General features: G+C 44.3%; 1 protein-coding gene across 1 annotated transcript in view; it reads left to right on the top strand.

Moving 5' to 3' along the window:
- The first annotated feature begins 2,065 nt into the window (after positions 1-2,065).
- Positions 2,066-27,043, top strand: part of LOC139416274 (ataxin-1-like) — a 40,886-nt gene continuing 15,908 nt past the window's right edge. Inside the window, exon 1 of the mRNA XM_071164736.1 lies at positions 2,066-2,394. The gene's annotated coding sequence lies outside the window, so the exon portion shown is untranslated. The remainder of the gene's footprint in view (positions 2,395-27,043) is intronic.

Raw genomic sequence — 27,043 nt, 5'->3', positions numbered from 1 at the left:
CACACACACACACACACAGACAGACACACACATACAAAACAAATATACACACACAAAAAGGCACACTTGCCGAAATAATTATTTCATGGGCCTTGTCATCGCAGAGTGTGGGTAAGAGTCACAGGGATTTCTGCAACTTGGTTGGCCTTCTGTCTGTCAGTCCATCTGTCTGTGTCCTGATTGGTTCAGCATCTGTCTAAATTTTAGAAATATTTCCACTCCAGGACTTAACTCCATGTGTTGTACTATACCCATTCGGTAGTCTATGAGCCGTATTGTCAGGCAGGCCATTCATTCTGTGATTCTGCAGGGTGCACAGTTTCTTTCAGACCCTTGATTTTAGGTCAACTGCATCAAATTACATCCAGAAAGCCCCCAGCTCCCCCCTCTCTCTGTGTCTGTGTCAGAGTTGCCTTGTCAGGATGTGTGAGTGTGTGTGTGTGTGTGTTCCTGACTTGTCCTCCTGTAGCCAGATCACAGAGGACATACTGCCAGGGCCCTCTCCATCCCGCAGTGGCTGTTTATACGTCTGTCCTACCCACATCGATCCCTTCCTGGACAGTCAAAGTGAAAGTGTGTGTGTGTGTGTGTGTGTGTGTGTGTGTGTGTGTCAGAGAGAAGACAAACAGAGACCGAAGGTTACGTAGGTCGATATAACTTTGCTGTGATATACTTTGTTGTGTGATGTACTGCACACTAGGTGGTATATTCTATCAGTAGATCATGGTCCTTGAGTCTCAACAGAGAATTCGAGAGAGAGAGACAGAGAGAGAGAGAGAGAGAGAGAGAGAGAGAGAGAGAGAGAGAGAGAGAGAGATAGAGGTAAAGAAAGAAACAAGAGGGGGAAATGATACTGCAGGGTTGTGTTGTGCCTAATGCTCACATAAGCAACAACACACACAACATGTGACTTCTCACCACGTGCCAGTCACACTCTTTCTCACCAGCTGTGTATTTTAAAATCACTCCCCATCACACATCTTAGGATTTAGGTAGGAAGCACTTTTGCCTGAAATGTGTCAATTCATCTGTGAATTGGTTCAGTACGTACTGTGTTTTGTTAGTTGTTTTTAATAGAGAGCCATGCCAATTCTGTTGAGGGTTCATGTCATGTAATTTATGATGGGTGGAGGCCAAAAATTCTATATTGTGCTCCATTGTGCTCTCTGTCCCTTACCTGGTTTCACTGAGAGGTGTGGAAGGACCTTTTGGTTCATGGTTGAGTGATAAGCATCACATGATGCTGGACGGAAGGAAGAACATTCAAATAATAACACTTAACTATGTAATGATTTATTATGCTGGTTGTTAAAATTGAAATGAAATCAAACATGCATATTTTTAAGATTAAATCATGATTTTTCCATTAAGTCATTATTGAAAGAAAATTTCCATGACAATAGAATATACATTAAAAAAAACTCCCACTTTTCTCAAATGTTTTGCATCCTGGTTACTGCACACACCTATCCTAGCATTGCAATGTGCTGTGATAGGAGGAGAGGCAGAGGTGTTGTAGAGATTGGCGTGAGGTGTGGGCCAGTGCATTCCGCTCTGAGGAGGTTAATGAGCGTAGCCGCCGGGCCCTCAGCCAAACACTAGCCACCCAGCAACACTAATGCTGCTGCTAACACTACTGCTCGCTAACACTAGTGTTAGCTAACGCTCCCACAATGAGCCTGACTCTATCAGTTAGCAACCCCGCACTGAGCTCTGGCTAATTATACTTCCAGAGAGGGAGGGAGGGAGGGAGGGAGGGAGGGAGGGAGGGAGGGAGGGAGGGAGGGAGGGAGGGAGGGAGGAACAGAGAGATAGAGGGGGAGAGAGAGCGAGCAAGAGAGAGAGAGAGGGGGGAGATCACGTGTGTGAAGGAGAGTGTGTAAGAAGGAAAGAAAGTAACAGAGCCTGTGTGAAAGCAAGGAGAAGAGGGAGAGAAGGGCATTGTAAGTGTGTAAGAGAGAGTTTATGAGAGGGAAAAAGAGAGATATAGTTGTGTGTGTGTGTACGAGAGAGAGAGAGAGAGAGAGAGGGTAAAGGGAGGGAGGGGTTAGAGAGATCAAGCAAGTGAGAAAGGGAGAGACAGAGAGAGAGAGAGAGAGAGAGAGAGAGAGAGAGAGAACACACTCAGAGGGAGAGCTAGCTTGAATTGATTTGAGACGGAGAGTGTAAGAACATAGACGAGTAAAGAGCAAAATAGAGTGTGAGACAAGGTGAAAAGGAAAGAACAGAGTGAAGACAGTGAGTCGGAGACAGAGAGAGAGAGTGAGAGACAGAGGGGAGGGGAAAAGAGAGAGAGGCTAGCAGTATCAAAACTGGATGTTTCTAAGTGCTTTACTGCTGACTGATCCAATGAGCACTCACTCTGTTATTCACCAAGCAAAGACACCCAGAGAGGTAGGTAACCGGGATGCTTCCTCCCCTCCGAGTGTGTGGGTCTGTGAGAGTGTGTGTTTGGGTGTGTGTGGGTGTAGGAGTGAGTGTGAGACATACAGACAGAAATATAGATGGAAGGGGTAAAATATATGCATAGAGCAGTTTCTTCTTTGAGAATGAGCTGTATTGACTATAAGAATTTTCAGAATGTGTGATATTGAAAGAAAGTATCTTAGAAGTGTCTGTGGTATAAAAAAATGTTTTTTTAAATGTTAGTGCGGGTGAGAAGGAAATACAACATGCATGTGTGCACTGTATATGGTATAGAAGCATGTGTGTACTGTACTTGCATAGCAGTGTGTGTCTAACAGTGTGTGCATCTACACACCAGTGTGTGTGTGTGTGTGTGTGTGTGTGTGTGTGTGTGTGTGTGTGTGTGTGTGTGTGCGTGTGTGTGTAAGGGTTAGAGAGGTGTAGGTTCCAGTAGGTTCACCATTCAGCCTGCCTGCAGATCTGGGCTCAGAATTAGAGCAGTGGGCTGAAATAGACCCAGTCCAGAGATAGCCAGGGGCCACAGTCACAGAGTGGCACATATGACGGTGGGCGGGAGGGGGGGGGGGGGGGGGGGCAGACAGTGAGAGGGGCAAACATGAATGACAGATATGGGGGTAGATATGGGGAATAGTGATGTGTGGCTTGACTCATAACCCACAGTCCCCGTGGTTATATCTGCGTGGCGGGCGGGCGGGTTTAGGGTGGGTGGGTGATTGAATAAAGAGAAAGCACTGCATTAAGAATTCATAAATGTATGCATTCTTATAGGCTACATTGATATTTGTTTTTCATAATTTCTATCTGGCGTTAGGCTTTAGGGCTTAACTGTTCGTGTGCCAAATACACAGCAATTACCAAATGGCAAATGCTTTTGGGAACTTAAGGCAGAAAAAGTTAGGCAGAAAAAGTTAGGCAAAAAGGACAATGTCGTAGTTTTATTGAGTAAGAGAAAAGCTGTGGAATGGAGAGTTGAAAATAAAGAGAAGGGAGGGCCAGAACAGTAGCCTTATTTTTGGGAAAGATCTTATGTGTGATGATTGTGAGGCGCTAGACAAATTTGACAGTCACAAGACGGGGACTTCAAAAAAAGGGAACTGTGCTGTTCAGATGGGTTAAATGGAACTGTAGGCCTAACTGAAATATGAACACTGACTGTAGATCTATAACCTCTCACATGAACGTTCAACATTTAGATAATACAGCGTTTGACCTTTCCATTGTGTTAACAGCAGATGATTGGTTGATTTCCATTTTTTCTTATTCTTAATATTGTCCATCCCATTGGGTATCTCACTGCGCCCTCATATGCCATGTCTTGAAATATGCAGACAGGCAGAAATGTAATACTTCTGACAGCCAACTTTCTAACTCCATCCATAACTTTTGGACTTCATAACATTCCCAGAAAGCATGGATTATTGAGTCATTGTTAGTTTTACACTTACGTTCCAACATTCCCTCCATCTTGCGACAATATCAGTTATTCTTAAGTCTTGGTTCCAATCATTTATATTTTACAACATTTTTCAGCTGTGCTAACATAATTGCACAAGGGTTAGCCTAATTAGCCTTTTAAAATGATAAACTTGGATTAGCTACCACGACGTGCCATTGGAACACAAGAGTGATGGTTGCTGATAATGGACCCCTGTACGCCAATGTAAATATTCCATTAAAAATCTGCAGTTTCCAGCTACAATAGTCATTTACAACATTAACAATGTCTACACTGTATTCCTGATCAATTTTAAGTTATTTTAATGAACAAAAAAGTAGCTTTTCTTTAAAAAACAAGGACATTTCTAAGTGACCCCAAACTTTTGAATGGTTGTGTATATGGAGGGTACGGCGCAACAGAAGACGAACGTCAGAGGGGCTAAGGATCTTGGAGATGGGGAAAGAGCTGATAAAACAGGGGGACAGTTTGCAAGACTCTACCCGGAGGGGCAGGTCAGGATTGGATTGCCATACCCTCTGCCCGAGACAATAACGGGAGCCGGTGTCTGGTGGTGGTCCGCCTGTTGTCGATACCTAGAGGTGGTCTTGAGAAGAGCCGACCGAGCTCTCTTCCAGGTATGGTGACAGTGGCAGATGAACATCTGGGCCGAGGGAATGCTGACCTCTTCCTCCTGCTCCGGGGAGAGCGGGGGCTGATATCCCAGGGAGCGAGACCAATGGCTGAGCAAGGAAGGGTGTTGCGGGCATATTCTACCCACATGAGATTCTGGCTCAAGGTGGTGGGATTGGCGGAGACCAGGCAGCAAAGAGTCGTCTCCATGTCCTGATTGGCTCGCTCAGGCTGGCCGTTAGACTGGCGGTGGAACCCAGAGGACAAGCTGGCCGATGACCCAATGAGCGTGAAGAATGCCTTCCAGAACTGGGACGAGAACTGAGACCCCCATCAGAGACCATGTCCACCTGAAGTCCATGGATCCGGTAGAAGTGCTGCACCATCAGCTGGGCCGACTCCTTTGCTGAGGGTAGCTTGGGCAAAGGGATGAAGTGGGAGGCTTTGGAAAACCAGTCCACCACAGTAAGGATAACCGTGTTGCCATAAGACGAGGGGAAACCAGTGACGAAGTCCAGGGATATGTGTGACCAGGGATGGTGAGGGACGGGAAGGGGTTGAAGGAAGTGAGCCCGAGCTTGCCGAGGAGTCTTATTTTGGGCACACATGGTGCACGAATGCGGAGACATCGGGAACTAAGGTTGGCCACCAAAAATGTTGTCGTACAAAGGCCAGGGTCTAACAGGAGCCAGGATGGCAGGCCCGTTGAGAGGAATGAGCCCATTCCAGAACCGAGGAACAGGCAGAGTCCGGGACAAACATCCGGGGCCCCTCTGGCTAACCGGATGTTGTAATTCCTTTCCATGGGGTCGAGACGATAGGAGAAGAATGCGCAAGGATGCAGCTTTTGGTCTTGGGCCGAACACTGGGACAGGACAGCCCCCACTCTGACGTCCGGGAAGGCTCTGGATGGATTAGTATGGGGGCGGTAATGAATTGGTGTTTGAGGTCCAAGAACGCCTGGTCTGCAGCTGTAGACCACTTAAACAGGACCTTGGGACATTTGAGTGCTGACAGGGGGGAAGCCCGTGTGCTGTAGCTCCAGATGAACCAGCGGTAGATATTGGCGAACCCCAGGAAGCACTGCAGCTGAACACTGGAGGTGGGTTGCGGGTTCTTGAGCTGAGTGAGAAAACCCGAGGATGTCATCAATGTAGACAAAAACAAAACGGTTCAACATGTTCCCGGAGAAAATTGTTTACCAGGGCCTGGAACACAGCAGGAGTGACGGTCAGTCCAAACGGCATCACCAGGTATTCATAGTTGCCTCTAGCCATGTTAAAGGCAGTCTTCCACTCATCCCCTTCCCGCATCCGTACCATATGATAGGTGTTCCGGAGATCAAACTTGGAGAAGATGGTAGCCCCCTGGAGAGGCTCGAAAGCCGAGGCAATGAGTGGAAGCAGGAAACGTTTTTTAACCATGATGTCATTCAGGCTCCGGTAGTCAAAACACGGACACAGGGTTTTGTTGTTCTTCTCCACAAAGCAGAACCCTGCGCCACTATGGGAGGCAGAAGGATGGATACCCAACTGCAGCCAGGGAGTCCTCAATATACATCTCCGTCGTCTTGGTCTCCAGACCTGACAGGGAATAAAGCCGCCCCCGAGGTGGTGTAATGCCAGGGAGAAGGTCGATGGCGGCAGTCATAGGGCCGATGGAAGGAAGCGCGGTGGCACTGGCCTTGCTGAAAACCTCCTGGAGGTCCTGGTACTCCACAGGAATGGCAGAGAGGTCCAGGGCTTTTCCCAAGCCCGCAGGAAGATGTCCCTGGGCAGGCAGCTCCGACTTCAGGTAATACCCATGGCAAAACGGGCGCCAACCCAGAATTGAACCTGTAGCCCAGTCAATCAGGGAACTGTGTCTCTGGAGCAAGGAAAACCCAAAAACCACGGGTGCATGAGGAGATTCAATGAGCAGGAACTGTATGTTCTCACTGTGACTACCCAACACTCTCAGGTTAACCTGTTGCGACGAGCAAACCCGGATCCGGGATCCTATTTATAGCCTCAAGCTCATTACCATAAGGCAACGTTAACTATTCATGAAAATCGCAAATGAAATGAAATAAATATATTAGCTCTCAAGCTTAGCCTTTTGTTAACAACACTGTCATCTCAGATTTTCTAAATATGCTTTTGAACCATAGCTAAACAAGCATTTGTGTAATGGCATTGATAGCTAGCATACCATTAAGCCTAGCAATCAGCATGCAACATTTTCACAAAAACAAGAAAAGCATTCAAATAAAATCATTTACCTTTGAAGAACTTCAGATGTTTTCAATGAGGAGACTCTCAGTTAGATAGCAAATGTTCAGTTTTTCCAAAAATATTATTTGTGTAGGACAAATTGCTCCGTTTTGTTCATCACGTTTGGCTACCAAAAAAACCTGTATCCAGGAGTGTAATTATCCCCGCAAGCTCATTAGCATAACGCAACGTTAACTATTCATGAAAATCGCAAATGAAATGAAATAAATATATTAGCTCTCAAGCTTAGCCTTTTGTTAACAACACTGTCATCTCAGATTTTCAAAATATGCTTTTGAACCATAGCTAAACAAGCATTTGTGTAAGGGTATTGATAGCTAGCATACCATTAAGCCTAGCAAACAGCATGCAACATTTTCACAAAAACAAGAAAAGCATTCAAATAAAATCATTTACCTTTGAAGAACTTCAGATGTTTTCAATGAGGAGACTCTCAGTTAGATAGCAAATGTTCAGTTTTTCCAAAAATATTATTTGTGTAGGAGAAATCGCTCTGTTTTGTTCTTCACGTTTGGCTGAGAAAAAAACCCGAAAATTCAGTCATAACAACGCAAACTTTTTTCCAAATTAACTCCATAATATCGACAGAAACATGGCAAACGTTGTTTAGAATCAATCCTCAAGGTGTTTTTCGCATATTTATTCGATGATAAGTCACTCCTGGCAGTTTGGTTTCTCCTCTGTTCAAAATGGAAAAATGCGCGCACCTGGAGATTGCGCAATAGTTTCGACGGAGGACACCCAGCGGACACCTGGTAAATGTAGTCTCTTATGGTCAATTTTCCAATGATATGCCTACAAATACGTCACAATGCTGCAAACACCTTGGGGAAATGACAGAAAGTGTAGGCTCTCTCCTTGTGCATTCACAGCCATATAAGGAGACATTGGTACACAGCGCCTCAAAAATCATTCACTTCCTGTATGAAATTTCATCTTGGTTTCGCCTGTAGCATTAGTTCTGTGGCACTCACAGACAATATCTTTGCAGTTTTGGAAACGTCAGTGTTTTCTTTCCAAAGCTGTCAATTATATGCATAGTCGAGCATCATTTCGTGACAAAATATCTTGTTTAAAACGGGAACGTTTTTCATCCAAAAATGAAATACTGCCCCCAGAGTTTCATGAGGTTAATCACCCAGGATTTGAACCAGATGCAGACACGGTAGGTGTATAGTACAGTTCTCAGATTATTTATTGGAATCACGGGGCAGGCAAAGGGCAGGTTGAGGTCAAGCAGACGTTCATGATCAGGTCAGAGTCAGGCAGGTGCAGGACGGCAGGCAGGCTCGGGTTCAGGCCAGGCAGAGGTTCATAATCAGGTTAAAGTCAGGCAGGTACTTTATGGCAGAGACTCAGAACTAGAGAAACAGGAAGGCGGGAAATAACGCTGAGAAGACAAGACGAACTGGCAACAGACAAACAGAGAACACAGGTTTAAATACACAGGGGATAATGGGAAGATGTGCGACACCTGGAAGAGTGGAGACACAAAGACAGGTGAAACATATCAGGGTGTGACAAATTATAGACAAGTTGACTAACAAATAGTCTACAAAAATGTCATAAATTATAAGCAGAAACATACATTCCTATCTAAATTAGGTTGGCACAGACAGAGAGGAGGCAGTCAAACAGATGGGGTAGATACCCCCATGCAGAGGGCAGATATGGGACAGGGGGAGTGTTAGATACAGACTGTAAATGTGGTGGTGGAGTTGGACATTGGGGTTAAAGGACAGACAGAAAGCAAGGTTCTGTATTCAAGGATCAAATTGATTGCCGTTATTTGTAAGAAAGGCATTGGAAACCTTTCTCACAAGAGCAGTCCCTTTAGACCAGTACAAAGTGCAGGACAAATACAGATAATCGGACAAATAGACTCCAATCAATCATGAATAAAAGGAGTAAGCTAGACTGTCTGGGTTGGGTCCATTCATACCTGTAACAGAGGAAATATTATTGTGGCTATACCATTTGAAAACATGTAAGCAGTTAGACAAATGCATTTTTAGACAGTGCATTTTTTAAGAAGAGATGGGAACTTGATTTGTGTGTTGCTATAGTCTGAGATTGATCTCAATAGTGGGTTCACTTTGAAAGGAGTTGAAGAGCATACACCTAGACGTGCGTGCTTGCGTGCGCCCTTGCATCCTTGCGTGTGTGCGCACTTGCGTCCGTATGTATGAGTGTGTGCTATAACACTTGGTGGAGGAGAGCGTTTTTTTTGGGGGGGGGGGGGGGGGGGGTACAGCACTCCCTGTTTCTCTGCCCACTGCGTGATATCTAGTTATAGCACTATGGTGGAGGAGGCAATGCTCATACATGCATGATTATAGCCCTTTCTGCTTCCACGGGAGTGCTCCAGCCACTGCAGCTCACATACTCAAACCTCTTTCAATTACACGGTGTGTTTCTTGGTACCCCAAAATCAGTTTAAACTTCCATTACCAAGTATTGCACTCTAACATGTAGTCTAACAATTTCCTTCCCTCCTGGACTGACTGTTGAAGATGATTGGAATACTACAAGTAGAAGTTAATCCACAGTGAGAAAAACACTACATTGACCTTAAATCAGTGTCTACGGTTAAACTTCACCCCTTCCAGTCTGAAATAGAGAGTTTACTGAATGTTCATCTGGTGTCAGACATATAGCTGTCTCACAGTAATATTCCAGAGCTAGGAGATACTGTATATCATATTATAACGTAAGAGTATGCATGGTCAGCATCTGTTAGTCTGTTACGCGTATATGAATCGATTGTACTTTCAACCGTTTCAATGTTGTTTTTGGTGTCGGATTCACCCTTGTCTTTGAAAGGACTAGGCAATGTTGGGCACTTCTTTGTTACTGTGTGTTTTTCTGAATGTTCATATGTGCATCCGGGTGTGTATGTGTGAGTGTGTGCATAAGTGCGTAAGTGCGAGTGTGTGTGTGTGTGTGTTTGCATGCGTGCGTTAGGTTTGGCAGGGTGGGCTGGTATCAGTTCACACATGTAGATTTGTTGTGTTAGGCCTTTTGTTTTAATTTGAAGTTGTAGTCTCCTGTCTCAATCCTCTGAGATGAAGCCGGAATGGCGTCTGACTCCCATTGTGCCTGTCAGTCGCATTCACTGTCACTCAAACACATGTCCTCATTGGGAAACTGAGTACCTACCTGGCACTGCCTACTGACTCCTTCTCTTTGACAGTTTACATGACGATCCTAATTTGAATGGTAAGGTCAGAAGCTTAAAGAGCTCAGTATCGCCTAAGAGCCCACTAGGGTTCATTCCGAAAGCTAAAGGGATAATATAAACTGTGTTACAACCATTTCATCCAAGGTTTGTCGTCAACACCATGTGTGTGTCGTGTGTGAGCGTGTGGGGGATGCTGAAGTGTGAGTACATCTCTGAATGAGAATGAACTCACTCTCCCTCTTTTAGAAACATATACACACACACACACACACACACACACACACACACACACACACACACACACACACACACACACACACAAGCACGCACAGACGCATAAACAAACACACACACCAATTCCTAATTGAAACTCATGAAAGATAATTGGAAATGGAATGTCAGTGTACTTCTTGAATTGACTGGCCTCTTGTTTGGGACTGACTGGTTGCTGGCTCTTTAAGAGGTCTATTTTTACAGGGGTACAGTCATGCATGGAGCAAGGCACAGCTGAGAGAGGAGGCATGGAGAGGCCGTTGGAGAGTCTTTCTCTGACTCACAAATGTGACTCTCTACAACACATGGGCTACTAGTGTATTATTGTTATTGTGTGTGTGTGACCGTGCGTGTGTGTGTGCATGGGTACATGTGCAGGGTTGGGTAGGTTACTTTCTAAATATAATCAGTTACAGTTACCTGTCCAAAATTTTAATCAGTCATGTAACTTTTTGATTACCTGACTCAGTAACATAATCTGATTACGTTCAGTTACTTTTAGATTACTTTCCCGTTAAGAAGCATTAGAAGACAAAAATGTATGTTACCAATTGAACGACATCTATTGCAGGATAAATAAATGTTAAAGTTTACATAGCTGGCCATATATGGATGTTACATTTTACATTATGGGTTGGTGAAGTAGGCTTCTTCTAACCCATGTGTTCTTACTACATACAATATGATTACATGATATATTTACATTAAAACAAAGTCTATCCGAATTTCAGTCATTCCAATAAATTATATACCCCTTGATCTTCAAAAATAGGACTTGGAAAGATGGAAATATAGATTAGCCTAATTGTTTAACCTGAGCATAACCCCCAAACTAAGGACTTATTAGCCATCCCTACTCTGTTTATGATTTTGTTGTCATGGAGGACTGATTGGACTGAAAAAATAATGCTGTGCTCAGGGAATGGCATGGTTTGAGCACTACTGAAAAGTGCTACTTACATCTGAAAAATGTATAACATATGCTGCATTTGATACAGGCCTACTTTTTTATTTTTTGTTGTTATTACTTTGATATCTTGATAATATGCAGCTGTTTAAAGGGCAAATCCACAGACGAAATAATAACAAAACGATTGCCCCGCCTCTGTTTCGGTTAAAAGCTGAGGGATGGGCCTGGAGAAATGCAACCACACTCAGATTAACAAACAGAGCTATTGTTAGGGTTTTCTTGCGGTGAAGGAAAGTCGGACCAAAATGCAGCGTGGTTAAATCGATACATCTTTAATGAAGACGAAAAAACAAACAATACAAAAACAACTAACGTAACGTGAAAACCTATACAGCCTATCTGGTGCAAACTAACACAGAGACAGGAACAATCACCCACGAAACACTCAAAGAATATGGCTGCCTAAATATGGTTCCCAATCAGAGACAACGATAAACACCTGCCTCTGATTGAGAACCACTCCAGACAGCCATAGACTTTGCTAGAGAACCCCACTAAACCACAATCCCAATACCTACGAAAACCCCAACCACATAAACACATAAATAAACCCATGTCACACCCTGGCCTGACCAAAAATAATAAAGAAAACATAAAATCTAAAGACAAATGCGTGACAGAACCCCCCCCCCCCAAGGTGCGGACTCCCGACCGCACAACTAAACCCATAGGGGAGGGTCCGGGTGGGCGTCTGTCCACGGTGGCGGCTCCGGCTCGGGACGTGGACCCCACTCCAACCAAGTCTTAGTCCCCTTGTAACGAGTCCTTTGATTGGCGACCCTCGCCGCCGACCTTGGCCTAATACCCCTCACCAAGGACCCCACTGGACTGAGGTGCAGCTCGGGACTGAGGTAGCTCGGGACTGAGGGGTAGCTCGGGACTGAGGGGTAGCTCGGCACTGAGGGGAAGCTCGGCACTGAGGGGAAGCTCGGCACTGAGGGGAAGCTCGGCACTGAGAGGAAGCTCGGCACTGAGAGGAAGCTCAGGAAGGTAGTAGGCTCTGGCAGATCCTGGCTGTCTGGTGGTTCTGGCAGATCCTGGCTGACTGGCGGTTCCGGCAGATCCTGGCTGACTGGGGGATCCTGGCTGAATGACGGATCCTGGCTGAATAGCGGATCTGGAAGATCCTGGCTGACTGACAGCTCTGGCTGCTCCATGCTGACTGACAGCTCCATGCTGACTGGCTGCTCTGGCTGCTCCATGCTGACTGGCTGCTCCTTGCTGACTGGCGGCTCTGGCTGCTCCATGCTGACTGGCGGCTCTGGCTGCTCCATGCTGACTGGCGGCTCTGGCTGCTCCATGCAGACTGGCGGCTCTGGCGGCTCCTTGCAGACTGGCAGCTCTGGCGGCTCCTTGCAGACTGGCAGCTCTGGCGGCTCCTTGCAGACTGGCAGCTCTGGCGGCTCCTTGCAGACTGGCAGCTCTGGCGGCTCCTTGCAGACTGGCAGCTCTGGCGGCTCCTTGCAGACTGGCAGCTCTGGCGGCTCCTTGCAGACTGGCAGCTCTGGCGGCTCCTTGCAGACTGGCAGCTCTGGCGGCATCTTGCAGACTGGCAGCTCCTTGCAGACTGGCAGCTCCTTGCAGACTGGCTGCTCCTTGCAGACTGGCAGCTCCTTGCAGACTGGCAGTTCTATGCAGACTGACAGTTCTATGCAGACTGGCAGTTCTGAACAGGCGGGAGACTCCGGCAGCGCTAAACAGGCGGGAGACTCCGACAGCGCCGGAGAGAAGGAAGGCTCTGACTGCGCTGAACAGGCGGGAGACTCCGGCAGCGCTGTAGAGGAGGAAGGCTCTGGCAGCGCTAGATAGGCGGGAGACTCCAGCAGTGCTGGAGAGGAGGAAGGCTCTGGAAGTGCTGGACAGGCGAGGCGCACTGTAGGCCTGATGCGTGGTGCTGGCACTGGTGGTACTGGGCCAAGGACACGCACAGGAAGCCTGGTGCGGGGAGCTGCCACCGGAGGGCTGGTGTGTGGAGGTGGCACAGGATGGACCGGACCGTGAAGGCGTACTGGAGATCTTGAGAGCAGGGCTGGCACAGGACGTGCAAGGCTAGGGAGGTGCACAGGAGGCCTAGTGCGTGAGGCTGGCACAATCTTCACCAGCCGACTAACACGCACCTCAGGACGAGTATGGAGCGCTGACCCAGGTGCCATCAAATCCCGACACGCTCCGTCGGGCGAATTCCGTACCTAAAGCACCAACACAGCAACTCATAACTCTCTCCTCCAATTTCCCCATTAACTCCTTCACAGTCTCTGCTTCGCTCACCTCCAACACCGGCTCTGGTTCTGGTCTCCTCCTTGGCTCCTTACGATAAACAGGAGGAGTTGGCTCTGGTCTGAACCCTGACTCTGCCACACTCTCCCTGAGCCCCCCCCCCCCCCCCCCCCAATACATTTCTGGGGCTGACTCTCGGGCTTCCGTCCGCGCTTGTCTCTCCAACTCCATTCTCCTATACCCCTCTTCACACTGCTCCAGCGAATCCCAGGCGGGCTCCGGCACTCTCCCTGGGTCGACCGCCCACCTGTCTATTTCCTCCCAAGTCGTATATTCCAAACTTTGTTTCTCCTGCTGCCGCTGCCTGTCTCCACGCCGCTTGGTCCTGTTGTGGTGGGTGATTCTGTTACGGTTCTCTTCGGGTGAAGTAAAGTCGGACCAAAATGCAGCGTGGTTAAATCGATACATCTTTAATGAAGACGAAAAAACGAACAATACAAAAACAACTAACGTAACGTGAAACCCTATACAGCCTATCTGGTGCAAACTAACACAGAGACAGGAACAATCACCCACGAAACACTCAAAGAATATGGCTGCCTAAATATGATTCCCAATCAGAGACAACGATAAACACCTGCCTCTGATTGAGAACCACTCCAGACAGCCATAGACTTTGCTAGAGAACCCCACTAAACCACAATCCCAATACCTACGAAAACCCCGAAACAAAACACACCACATAAATAAACCCATGTCACACCCTGGCCTGACCAAAAATAATAAAGAAAACACAAAATATAAAGACCAGGGCGTGACAGCTATGGATGTAAGGACTGACCATCCAGGATATCAAAATGATTGTTTTAACCGTGTTACGAGGGAACACAGTGTTTGTTTACATTGAAAATATTTACAAACATTGGAGAAAAACAATTTTAGGTTCTCATGAAGTGTGACATGTAAAAGAATCAATGGATACAGTTGAAGTCGGAAGTTTACATACACTTAGGTTGGAGTCATTTAAACTAGTTTTTCAACCACTCCACAAATTTCTTGTTATTAACAAACTATAGTTTTGGCAAGTCGGTTAGGACATCTACTTGCATGACACATGCAATGACACAAATTATTTTTCCAACAATTGTTCACAGACAGATTATTTCACTTATAATTCACTGTATCACAATCCCAGAGGGTCAGAAGTTTACATACAAAATTCCAGAAAATAATGGCTTTAGAAGCTTCTGATAGGCTAATTGAAAAAAATTGAGTGAATTGGAGGTGTACCTGTGGATGTATGTCAAGGCCTACCTTCAAACTCAGTGCCTCTTTGCTTGACATCATGGGAAAATCAAAAGAATTCAGCCAAGACCTCAGAAAAAAATGTAGACCTCCACAAGTCTGGTTCATCCTTGGGAGCAATTTCCAAATGCGTGAAGGTGCCACGTTCATCTGTACAAATGATAGTATGCAAGTATAAACACCATGGGACCACGCAGCCGCCATACTGCTCAGGAAGGAGACGCGTTCTGTCTCCTAGAGATTAACGTACTTTGGTGCGAACAGTGCAAATCAATCCCAGAAGAACAGCAAAGGAACGTTTGACCCAAGTTAACTTGTTAAGGCTGCAATCCCACTATCGGGATAAGTGTCATCAACAACCGCTGAATAGCATAGCGCTACATACAATAAATATTACTATACATATTTAAATTCATGAAATCACAAGTGCAATATAGGAAAACACAGCTTAGACTTTTGTTAATCCACCTGTCGTGTCATTTTGAAATTATGCTTTACAGCGAAAGCAATCCAAGCGTTTGTGTAAGCTTATCTATCGCACGATAAAAAATTAAGTACACTTAGCATCAGGTAGCTTGGTCACGAAAATCAGAAAAGCAATCAAATTAATAATTTACCTTTGATGATCTTCAGATGTTTTCACCCACGAGACTCCCAGTTACACTGGGAGATTATTTTTATATCCAAAATACCTGTTTGTTTGGCGCGTTATGTTGAGAAATCCACAGGAAAGAGCGGTCACGACAACGCAGACGAAAATTCTAAATAGTTTCCATAATGTCCACAGAAACATGTCAAACATTTTTATAATCAATCCTCAGGTTGTTTTTAAAATATATAATCAATAATATATCAACCGCAAATGTCTTTCACAGTAGGAGAGGGAAAAGCAATACCTATCCAAACTCGGTTGCGCGAGCAAAACTCATGTGACCACTTGACGCAATGTTATCGTTCTGGCTCATTTTTCAAAATAAAAGCCTGAAACTATGTCTGAAGACTGTTGACACCTTGAGGAAGTGATAGGAAAAGGAATCTGGTTCATATCCCTTTAAATGGAGCGTAGGGAGGCTATGGAGCATGGAGTTTTCAAAATAGAAGCCACTTCCTGTTTTGATTTTCCTCAGGGATTCGCCTGCAATATCAGTTTTGTTATACTCACAGACAATATTTTGACAGTTTTGGAAACTTTAGAGTGTTTTCTATCTAATAATACTAATAATATGTATATATTAGCAACAGACTGAGGAGCAGGCCGTTTACAATGGGCACCTTTTCTTCCAAGCTACTCAATACTGCCCCTGCAGCCATAAAAAGTTAAACAATTTCAAGGCAATACTACCAAATACTAATAGAGTGTATGTAAACTTCTGACCCACTGGGAATGTGATGAAAGAAATAAAAGCTGAAATAAATCATTCTCTCTACTATTATTCTGACATTTCACATTCTTAAAGCAAAGTGGTGATCCTAACTGACCTAAGAGAGGGATTGTTTACTAGGATGAAATGTCAGGAATTGTGAAAAACTGTTTAAATGTATTTGTCTAAGGTGTATGTAAACTTCTGACTACAACTGTGTGTGTATATATATATATATATACAGTACCAGTCAAAAGTTTGGACACTACTCATTCAAGGGTTAATCTTTATTTTTATTATTTTCTACATTGTACAATAATAGTAAAGAAATCACAACTATGAAATAACACAAATGGAATCATGTAGTAACCAAAAAAGAGTTAAAGAAATCCAAATAAATTTTGGATTTTAGATTCTTCAATGTAGCTACCCTTTGCCTTGATGACAGGTTTGCATAATCTTGGCATTCTCTCAACGAGCTTCACCTGGAATGCTTTTCCAAGAGTCTTGAAGGAGTACTCACATATGCTGGGCACTTTTTGGCTGCTTTTCCTTCACTGCGGTCCAACTTATCCCAAATCATTTCATTTGGGTTGAGGTAGGGTGATTGTGGAGGCCAGGTCATCTGATGCAGCACTCCGTCACTCTCCTTCTTGGTCAAATAGCCCTTACACATCATGGAGTTGTGTTAGGTCATTGTCCTATTGAAAAACAAATGATAGTCATGCCTCTCTCTAATGTCAACATGACGTCTGCTGTTTCGGTTAGTTAGTACTGCCCCTACTCCAGCTCAACATGCTTTAGATAGCTCTTTTGTCACACAAACCACACATGGGGAGACCTCACCTGGCTTAACTGGTGTCTCCAGAGATGCAAGCTCCCTCATTGTCACTCAATGCCTGGGCTTACCCCCACTGTACTCACATCCTACCATACCCGTGTCTGTACATTATGCCCTGAATCTATTCTACCATGCCCAGAAACCAGTGAATATCCCATTCACTGCTCAATAGGGACGCATAGGAACGCAGAGGTTTCTAAATAAGAGTCCCTTCCTGATTGGATTTTTCTCAGGCTTTCGCCTGCAATATCAGTTCTGTTATACTCACAGACAATATTTTTACAGTTTTGGAATGTGTGTTTTATATCCTAAGCTGTCAATTATATGCATATTCTGACAAAATAGCCCGTTTACTTTGGGAATGTTATTTTTCCAAAAAATGAAAATAGTGCCCCCTAGTTTCAAGAGGTTAAATAATAATTTCCCATTCAAACAATGTAGAACTAAGAACAGATATAGTCCTTGGTTAACTCCAGACATGACTGCCCTTGACCAGCACAAAAACATCCTGCGGCGTACTGCATTAGCATCGAACAGCCCCCGTGATATTCAACTTTTCAGGGAAGTGAGGAACCAATACACACAGAAAGTTAGGAAAGCTAAGGCTAGCTTTTTCAAACAGAAATTTCCATCCTGTGGCACTAATTCCAAAAGGTTTTGGGACACGTTAAAGGCCATGAAGAATAAGAGTACCTCCCCCCAGCTGCCCACTGCACTGAGGCTAGGAAACACTCTCACCGCCGATAAATCTACGATAATCGAGTATTTCAAAAAGCATTTTTCTACGACTGGCCATGCTTTCCACCTGGCTATCGCTACCCCGATCAACAGCTCTGCACCCCCTGCAGCAATTTGCCCAAGCTCCCCCCTCTTCTCCTTTACCCAAATCCAGGTATATTATGTTCTGAAAGAGCTGCATTATCTGGATCCCTACAAATCAGCTGGGCTAGACAATCTGACACTCTTTTTCTAAAATTATCAGACAAAATTGTTGCAACCCCTATTACTAGCCTGTTCAACCTCGCTTTTGCATTGTCTGAGATCCCTAAAGATTGGAAAGTTGCCGCGATCATCCCCCTCACCAAAGGGAGTGACACTCTAGACCCAAACTGTCTTCGAAAGCCAAGTTAACAAACAGATCACCGACCATTTCAGTTCCGACCGTACATTCTCCACTATGCAATCTGGTTTCCGAGCTGGTCACGGGTGCACCTCAACCACGCTCATGGTCCTAAAAGATATCATAACTGCCATCGATAAGAGACAATACTGTGCAGCTGTTTTCATCGACCTGGCCAAGGCTTTCGACTCTGTTAATCACCGCATTCTTATCGGCACACTCAATAGCCTTGGTTTCTCAAATGACTGCCTCGCCTGGTTCACCAACTACTTCTCAGATAGAGTTCAGTGTGTCAAATCGGAGCACCTGTTATCCAGATCTCGGGCAGTCTCTATGGGGATGCCACAGGGTTCAATTCTAGGGCCGACTCTTTTCTCTGTATATGTCAATGATGTCGCTCTTGCTGCTGGCGATTCTCTGATCCACCTCTACGCAGTCGACACCATTCTGTATACATCTGGCCCTTCCTTGGACACTGTGTTAACAAACCTCCAAACGAGCTTCAATGCCTTACAACACTCCTTCCGTGACCTCCAACTGCTCTTAAAGGCTAGTAAAACTAAATGCATGCTTTTCAACCGATTGCTGCCTGCACTTTCCCTCCTAGTATCACTACTCTGAACGGTTCCGACTCAGAATATGTGGACAACTACAAATACCTAGGTGTCTGGTTAGACTGTGAACTCTCCTTCCAGACTCACATTAAGCATCTCCAATCCAAAATTAAATCTAGAATTGGTTTCCTCTTTCGCAACCAAGCCTCCTTCACTCATGCTGCCAAACACACCCTCGTAAAACTGACTATCCTACCGATCCTTAACTTCGGCGATGTCGTTTACAAAATAGCCTCCAACACTCTACAAATTGGATGTAGTCTATTACAGTGCCATCCGTTTTGACAGCAACGCTCCTTATACTACCCACCACAGTGACCTGTATGCTCTCTTTGGCTGGCCCTCACTACATATTTGTAACCAAACCCACTGGCTCCAGGTTATCTATAAGTCTTTGCTCTGTAAAGTTCCGCCTTATCTCAGCTCACTGGTCCCCATAGCAACACCCACCCTTAGCACGCGTTACAGCAGGTATTTTTCACTGGTCATCCCCAAAGCCAACACCTCCTTTGGCCGCTTTTCCTTACAGTTCTCTGCTGCCAATGTCTGGAATGAATTGCAAAAATCACGGAATCTGGAGACTTATATCTCCCTCACTAACTTTAAGCATCAGCTGTCAGAGCATCTTATGAGCATCTTATGTACATGTCACTGTACCTATACACAGCCCATCTGTAAATAGCACACCCAACTACTTCATCCCCATATTGTTTTTTGTTTTTTTTACTCTTTTGCTCCACAGTATCTCTACATGCACATCATCATCTGCACATCTATCACCCCAGTGTTAATTGCTAAAATGTAATTATTTTGACACCATGGCCTATTTATTGCCTTACCCCCCTAATCTTACAACATTTGCACACACTGTACATAGATTTTTCTATTGTGTTATTGACTGTACGTTTGCTTATCCCATGTGTCATTCTGTGTTGTTGTTGTCGCACTGCTTTGCTTTATCTTGGCCAGGTTGCAGTTGTAAATGAGAACTTGTTCTCAACTGGCCTACCTAGTTAAATTAAGGTGAAATAAAAATAGAAGTAAAAAAATGTAATCCAAGTCCTACCAAGCACAAACCAGATGGGATGGTGTATGCTATGCTGGTTAAGTGTGCCTTGAATTCTAAATAAATCACGGACAGTGTCACAAGCAAATTACCCCACACCATCACACCTTCTCCTCCATGCTTCACGGTGGGAACCATACATGCGGAAATCATCCGTTCACCTACTCTGCATCGGTTGGAACCAACAATCTCAAATTTGGAATCATCAGACCAACGGACAGATTTCCATCGGTCTAATCCATTGCTCGTGTTTCTTGGCCCAAGCTATTTTTATTGGTGTCGTTTACTACTGGTTTATTTGCAGCAATTTGACCATGAAGGCCTTATTCACGCCCTCTTCTCTGAACAGTTGATGTTGAGATGTGTCTGTTACTTGAACTTTGTGAAGCATATATTTGGGCAGCAATTTCTGAGGCTGGTAACTCTAATGAACTTGTCCTCTGCAGCAGAGGTAACTCTGGGTCTACCTTTCCTTTCCTGGTCCTCATGAGAGCCAGTTTAATCATAGCGCTTGGTGGTTTTTGTGGCTGCACGTGAAGACTGTTTCAAACTTCTTGAAATGTTCAGAATTGACTGACCTTTGTGTCTTAAAGTAATGATGGGCTCTCATTTCTCTTTGTTAATTTGAGCTCTTCTTGGACTTGGTCTTTTACCAAATAGGGCTATCTTCTGTACACTACCCCTACTGTACCATGTCACAACATAACTGATTGTCTCAAATGCATTAAGATGGAAAGAAATTCCACAAATGAACCTTTAACAAGGCACACCTGTTAATTGAAATCCATTCCAGGTGACTATCTCATGAAGCTGGTTGAGAGAATGCCAAAAGCGTGCAAAGCTGTCATCAATTCAAAGTGTGGCTACTTTGAAGAATCTCAAATATAAAATAATTTGTTTCACACATGTTTGGTTACTATATGAATCCATATGTGTTATTTCATAGTTTTTATGTCATCACTATTATTCTACACTGTGGAAAGAAAATAAGAAAAACCCTAGAATGAGTAGGTGTGTCCAAACTTTTGACTGGTACTGTGTACTGTATATATAAAAATGGATGTGGCAACTACAGATTGCCCCTTTAAGTCTATCAAAAGTGTACGACTTTGAGCATGTGTTCATTAGGCATATGGATATATTATTTTAATGAGCATGAATTAGATTGAGCTATCAAAGCCCCCCTCTTATTCCATATGCTGGGATCCGTACTATGCAGCTGTTGCAAGAGTGCATTTTTCACTGGATGTCCACTGGTTTCAAATACACATCCACAACAACCACAATATGTAAGGCTCAAGTAGCTAAATGAGAGCTCAGCAGCGTTGATTCACATCAATGCGCTATGTAGATATCAATAGTAAGTGACATCCGTATCGCCGTAGACTACACCACTGCTGTCCTCCTTACCTCCAAGTGTTTATTCTAGTTGGATCATCTTTGGATGCCGACAGCAGTCGCACCATTGGAAGACATAGCTTGGACTGTAGACTACAACAACAAAAAATCCTGCTCTTTTCCCGCTATCCTTCAAACACATTTGGAGTGTCATCATAGTGGACTCTGATTTGTGGTCAGACTCGCATAGACTCGCTCAAAAACAGAGTGTCAAAAATTATTTTCCGCAAGCATCCTTTCTGATTTTAAAAGTCATTCTGAAAGTAATCATCTAGTTTTTCAAAAGTATCTGTAATCTGATTAGAATATTTTTGCTGGTAACATAACAGAATACAGTTACCGTTTCTTTGTAATCCCTTATATGTAATGGATGATATGTAATCCGTTACTCCCCAACCCTGTCCTTGTGTGTGTGTGTGTGGTGACATGTCAGCAAAGCTCTGCTGGACACAGCTCTCTGAGGTCAAATTTATAGGGATTAGGACTTTAGACCTCAAACAAAAACAGATATGCATACATACAGTACATACATCCTCTTTCACAGTGAACTTACAGTACTGTGCATGTGGTATGCCCATTGGCTCTCATATACAGTAACCAAAAAACACATACACACACTCAAACACATTACGTCTCTGTACAATGGATTAAAGTGAGCAAAAATAAACCAATCTCTGCTTTTTGTGTTGAGTGCTCCGACTCCTTTCTGCCTCGATTTAGTCCTTTTGGAAGTTTTTCTTGGTAAATCTTTCACATTCATTCTCTCTGCACAAATGTACACACAGGCATACATACAGTACACCCACTGCAAAATTACTTATAAATCCTCAATATGTGGGCCTAAAATACCCATCTGCCTTATGCAATCTGCATGTTACATAATGCCTGTCATTATCACAGGGCTCCTTCACACCCTGCCATGCCTCTCCACCTACATTAATAGTATACGCACACGCACACGCACATTGATTAATACACACACACCCGCACACTGCTTCATAAATACATACACACACACACACACATATGCAGGTAAAAGTTACACATTCACATGCAGACATAAAGGAAACAACACAGAGACACCTCCTGCCCCCTGAGTTGACAGTCATCACACTCCAGCACTCTCAATATCTCTCTTTCTCTAGTTGTTAGGGAGTACACTCAAGCAGAAAGAGCAAGAGAGAGAAAGTAAGAGGGAGAGAGATGGGTAGAGAGGTGGAGAGAGACACAAATGTAGAGAGAGATGGGCAGAGATGGATGTAGGGAAAAGGGAAGAGCTAAAGGTCTCCCATTACACCCTTTCACACCAAACGCAGGTGAAAATACAGGGCAGGAGAACTGGTTTCTATGTTTGTGTGTGTGTGTGTGCGTGTGTGTGTGTTTAGTGATGCGCGGGTCAGCTGTTTATGTTTACTTGCTAAGGTGAAAAGCTGAGCCCCACACCTGACCCTAACCCGCAAATATAGAACATGCGCTGTACAGTCAGAGATGGTGGTGATATTTTGACAGGTCTGTGTTTCTACTTATATTATCTGACATTTTGGCAGGATATTTGTTAGTCAACTTACATGCAGCTTTTCTTCAACCATTTCTTGTCGCCCTAGAAGACTAATTAAACCCTTTCTCACCAGAATAATGGAATAAATTGATAGTTGAACGCTAAATTGATAGTTAAATTGATAATGAACGCTTCAATCTAGTTGACATTGGTTGAGTGTGTTTTATTTTTCCTCTTTCATCTCTGCTTATCTCAGCGAAGACGTTTAGGGACCGGGGAGAAAACGCAATAAAAAAAACTACGGGAAAGATTTTCTGTGCAACATTTTCTAATGACATCAGTTTGACAGGTTTTAAGGAAATGAAAAGCTGCTTAAACGATAAACATGTTTTTGATACAGTTAGGTTTGGATGCATATTATATGCGGTTGAAATACCATCAGCTTTAATGCTGGTAAAGAAAGCAGCTTTACAGACGGTCCTTAACCGGCACATTCATTTTTTCAAGATGCTGAAAGAAAGAAATCAGAATTCTTCACTCCTGTTCCAGAGTCAAAATGTACATCTGATGTGTTATTTTACTGCAAGAAATGGTTAATTCTGCCACTTCACCAAATCTTCACTTTTCTGGCCCTTCCTTCTATACATTTTTCAACTCTTCATTTTTTGATGTTATTTAATTCAACTCCGACGTTGTCCTTTTTGCCTCAGTGGATCGACATTACATTTTTCTGCCCATGTTCCCAAAATAATTTGGCAATTGGCGCCAAGTTAGGTCTTTGATTTGATTTGATTTGATTTGATTTAAAGCTTAGGCTTACGCACTTACACAAATAATGAAAGAGGAACCTGAATGTAGCTTATAAATATGAATTGTACAATAATTATACATTTATGGATTTTTAATGCATTGTTTTCACTTTATTCAAGCCACACGTCTTTCATCCACACAGCATTTCATGACCCTAACCGCGGGGACTACAGGTTATGAGTCAACCTGCGCATCACTAGTGTGTGTGTGTGTGTGTGTGTGTGTGTGTGTGTGTGCGTGCGTGCGTGCGTGCGTGTGTGTGTAAATCATGCATGTGCGTGTGTGTGTTTGCGTCAATGAGTGTTTTTTGCGTCAGCATGTGTGAATGTGAGTCTCCCTAGTTCTGTGTGGGTCCTATTCTAAACCCTGGGAGAGGATAAGCACATTCAGTGATCAACAGGGCATTAAAGTGATAGTGGGGGCCGCACAGCACTGCAACACACAACTACACTACAGTTTCCCTCATTTTCCTGGACCTGAGCTGACGGCTCACTCATTGGCACAGATCCAGGATCAGCTTCACCTCCCCAAGTTCTATCCTTAACTCCAAACAGCTACAGGTGTGCCCGTGCATGTGTGCGATAACAACAGTCAGCGTAAGACATATGACTCAGACAGGAGACAAGAGTACAGCAATGTTGGCCTCCTCCGCCATGCTGAGTCTATAGCAGGGGTCCTGACCTCTCACCTCTGCCTCCTACCATACTCCCACACCACATCCACTGGTGAGGCCCTGCTGATTCCCTTTCTCCTCACATGGAGAGACAACACACACACACAATGAAAATCATGCAGAAATTATGTGCATGCTCACACACAGTAGGTATACACACAGGTAAGAGTGAGAGTGAGAGAGAGAGAGAGAGAGAGAGAGAGAGAGAGAGAGAGAGAGAGAGAGAGAGAGAGAGCGGTAGCTATTTCAGACATAATTGACAGTATGTAACCCGAAGAAGAAAGAACTGTCAAGATGACCCCCTTTCATTCAGTCTTGCGTTCTTGCTAGCATACGCCTTTTTCTACATCCAGTTGTGCAGGTGGGAGTAGGGGTGTGCAGATGTGGGTGGGCATATATTTTAATAAATCTATTGAATATACACCATCACAAAGAAGAAACTTAAACATAATTAACATCATTTTTAAACATAATACTGTAGGTCTATTCATTCAATTTAAAGTACAGGGATTGTTTCCCGGTTCACCTATCAGATGTATAACATGTTAAAAAGCAGGTAAAAAGAAGACGGTATTGGAAAGTTGGCGGAATTTTGACTCGGTATAAAACGCACAAGAGAGAGAGAGAGACAGAGACAGAGAGAGACAGAGAGAGACAGAGAGAGATGGAGCGAGAGAGAGATGGAGAGAGAGAACACGAGAGAGAGAGACAGAGAGAGAGAGAGAGCGACAGAGAGACAGAGAGAGAGAGAGATGGAGAGAGAGAACACGAGAGAGAGAGACAGAGAGAGAGAGAGAGCGACAGAGAGACAGGGAGACGGAGACAGAGAGAGATGGGGAGAGAGAACGCGAGAGAGAGACAGAGAGAAAGAGAGCGACAGAGACAGAGAGACGGAGACAGAGAGAGATGGGGAGAGAGAACGCGCGAGAGAGACATAGAGAGAGAGAGAGCGACAGAGCGACTGAGAGAGACGGAGAGACAGAAAGACAGAGAGAGACTGACAGAGACAGAGAGAGACAGAGATGTGGCCTGAGTGTATCATCTGGGCTTATGTACTTTACATGAACTTTCTTTATCGAGGGCTTTTAAAATCTCCGAGAGGGTTCTAGTTGGCTCTGCTAAAACAACACCATAGAAGTTACTTTGTATTTTGGTTGAATCAAACTTTGACTGGGTGTCAAAGGTGATTGACGTTTGTAATATAGGTCCCATATTAAATATTAAAATAGTTTTAATATTATGTAATGGTTCAAGAGAACGAGGAGATGTATATATTATGTAATGTGGTGGATGTAGGTGGATGTGTATATGTGTTTGAGTAATCACAGTGTACAGTATCACCCCATCTCCTGATATAGCTGTCAAGGTGTTAGTGTGTAACACTGACCACAGCACACCTGACTGCTCCAGATAATTGCTGCTATTCCAGGTGACTACGGAAATCAACACATTACACTTTCTGTTCCTGAACTGCTGTAACCTTGGTGATGACGGGCTCTTCTCGGGCTCTGGTCTCCATGGTGATAGACAGAACCATACGGTATGTTTGACTGTTACTGACAGTTTGTTACCATAGCTATTTGGAGAAAACACTGATCATCCCTGGCCAGAAGTCTCTCTCTCTCTCTCTCTCTCCCTCTCTCTCTCTCTCTCTCTCTCTCTCTTTCTATCTCTCTCTCTTTCTTTGTCCCCTCTCTCTGGCTGTATCACTTCCCTTTTCCTTCCTCTCTTCCCACTCTTTCTCTTTATATATCTCCCTACCTTCCTCCCTCTTCTCCCTCTCTCTCTCACCAGCAACCATTCATCTCCCTTCCTCTCTTCCCACTCTTTCTCTTTACATATCGTCCCTACCTTCCTCCCTCTTCTCTCTCTCCCTCTCACCAGCAACCATTCATGTCCCTTCCTCCCTTCCTCCCTCTCTCTCTCTTTCTACCCACCTCTTCTACTCTCACCCTCCCTCTCTCTGTCTCCCTGGTAAGCGGGTCACTGATCTCATAGCGCAGGAGTTCTGCTCACACCAGGTGCTCTGAGCTTGGCTAATCTAGTCGGATTTGACTGCTGTTTGCGTGTGTCACAGAACCGCATGGGGGGTTGCAGCTTGCTAGAGGGTGCTGGTACAGTTTGACATGGAACACATAGCCTATAGGCCTAAGTGCAAATAATGAAAATCTCTGGATACTATCCTGTGGTGATGCGGTTATTTGCATGAGTAATGCATCTCAATTAACATCAAATTAAATGTTATTTGTCGCCGAATTAAACAGGTGTAGACCTTTACACGAAATACTTACTTACGAGTCCTTAACCAAGAATGCAGAGTTTTAAAAAAGTTGAAAAAATCTGCTTAAGAAACTAAAGGAAAAATAGTGACACGATAAAATAACAATAACAAAGCTATGCACGAGGGGTATCGGTACCAAGTCAATGTGCAGGGGTACAGGTTAGTCGAGGTAATTGAGGTCATATGTACATGTTGGTAGGGTTGAAGTGATTATGCATAGATAATAAACAGAGAGCAGCAGCAGCATGTGTGAAGAGTGTGAAGGAATGTGTGTGTGTATGTGTGTGTGTGTGTGTGTATGTGTGTGTGTGTGTGTGTGTGTGTGTGTGTGTGTGTGTGTGTGTGTGTGTGTGTGTGTGTGTGTGTGTGTGTGTGTGTGTGTGTGTTGGAGTGTCAGTGTAGTATGTGTTGGTGTGTGGTTAGAGCTCAGTGAGTGCACATCGAGCCTGTGCAAAGAGAGTTAGTGTAAAGGTAAAAAAAAATATGATTAAAATAATGGGGTCAATGCAAGTAGTCTGGGTAGTCATTTGATAACTGTTCAGCAGTCTTATGCCTTGGGGGTAGAAGCTGTTCAGGAGCCTGTTTGTCTTAGACATGGAGCTCCAGTGCCGCTTGGCATGCGGTAGCAGAGAGAACCGTCTATGACTTGGGTGGCTGGAGTCTTTGG

Source organism: Oncorhynchus clarkii, chromosome 9 (genome assembly GCF_045791955.1).
Source record: "Oncorhynchus clarkii lewisi isolate Uvic-CL-2024 chromosome 9, UVic_Ocla_1.0, whole genome shotgun sequence".
NCBI lineage: Eukaryota > Metazoa > Chordata > Actinopteri > Salmoniformes > Salmonidae > Oncorhynchus > Oncorhynchus clarkii.
The sequence above is the reverse complement of the archived record's forward strand: the minus strand, read 5'-3'. Positions and strand labels throughout refer to the sequence as shown.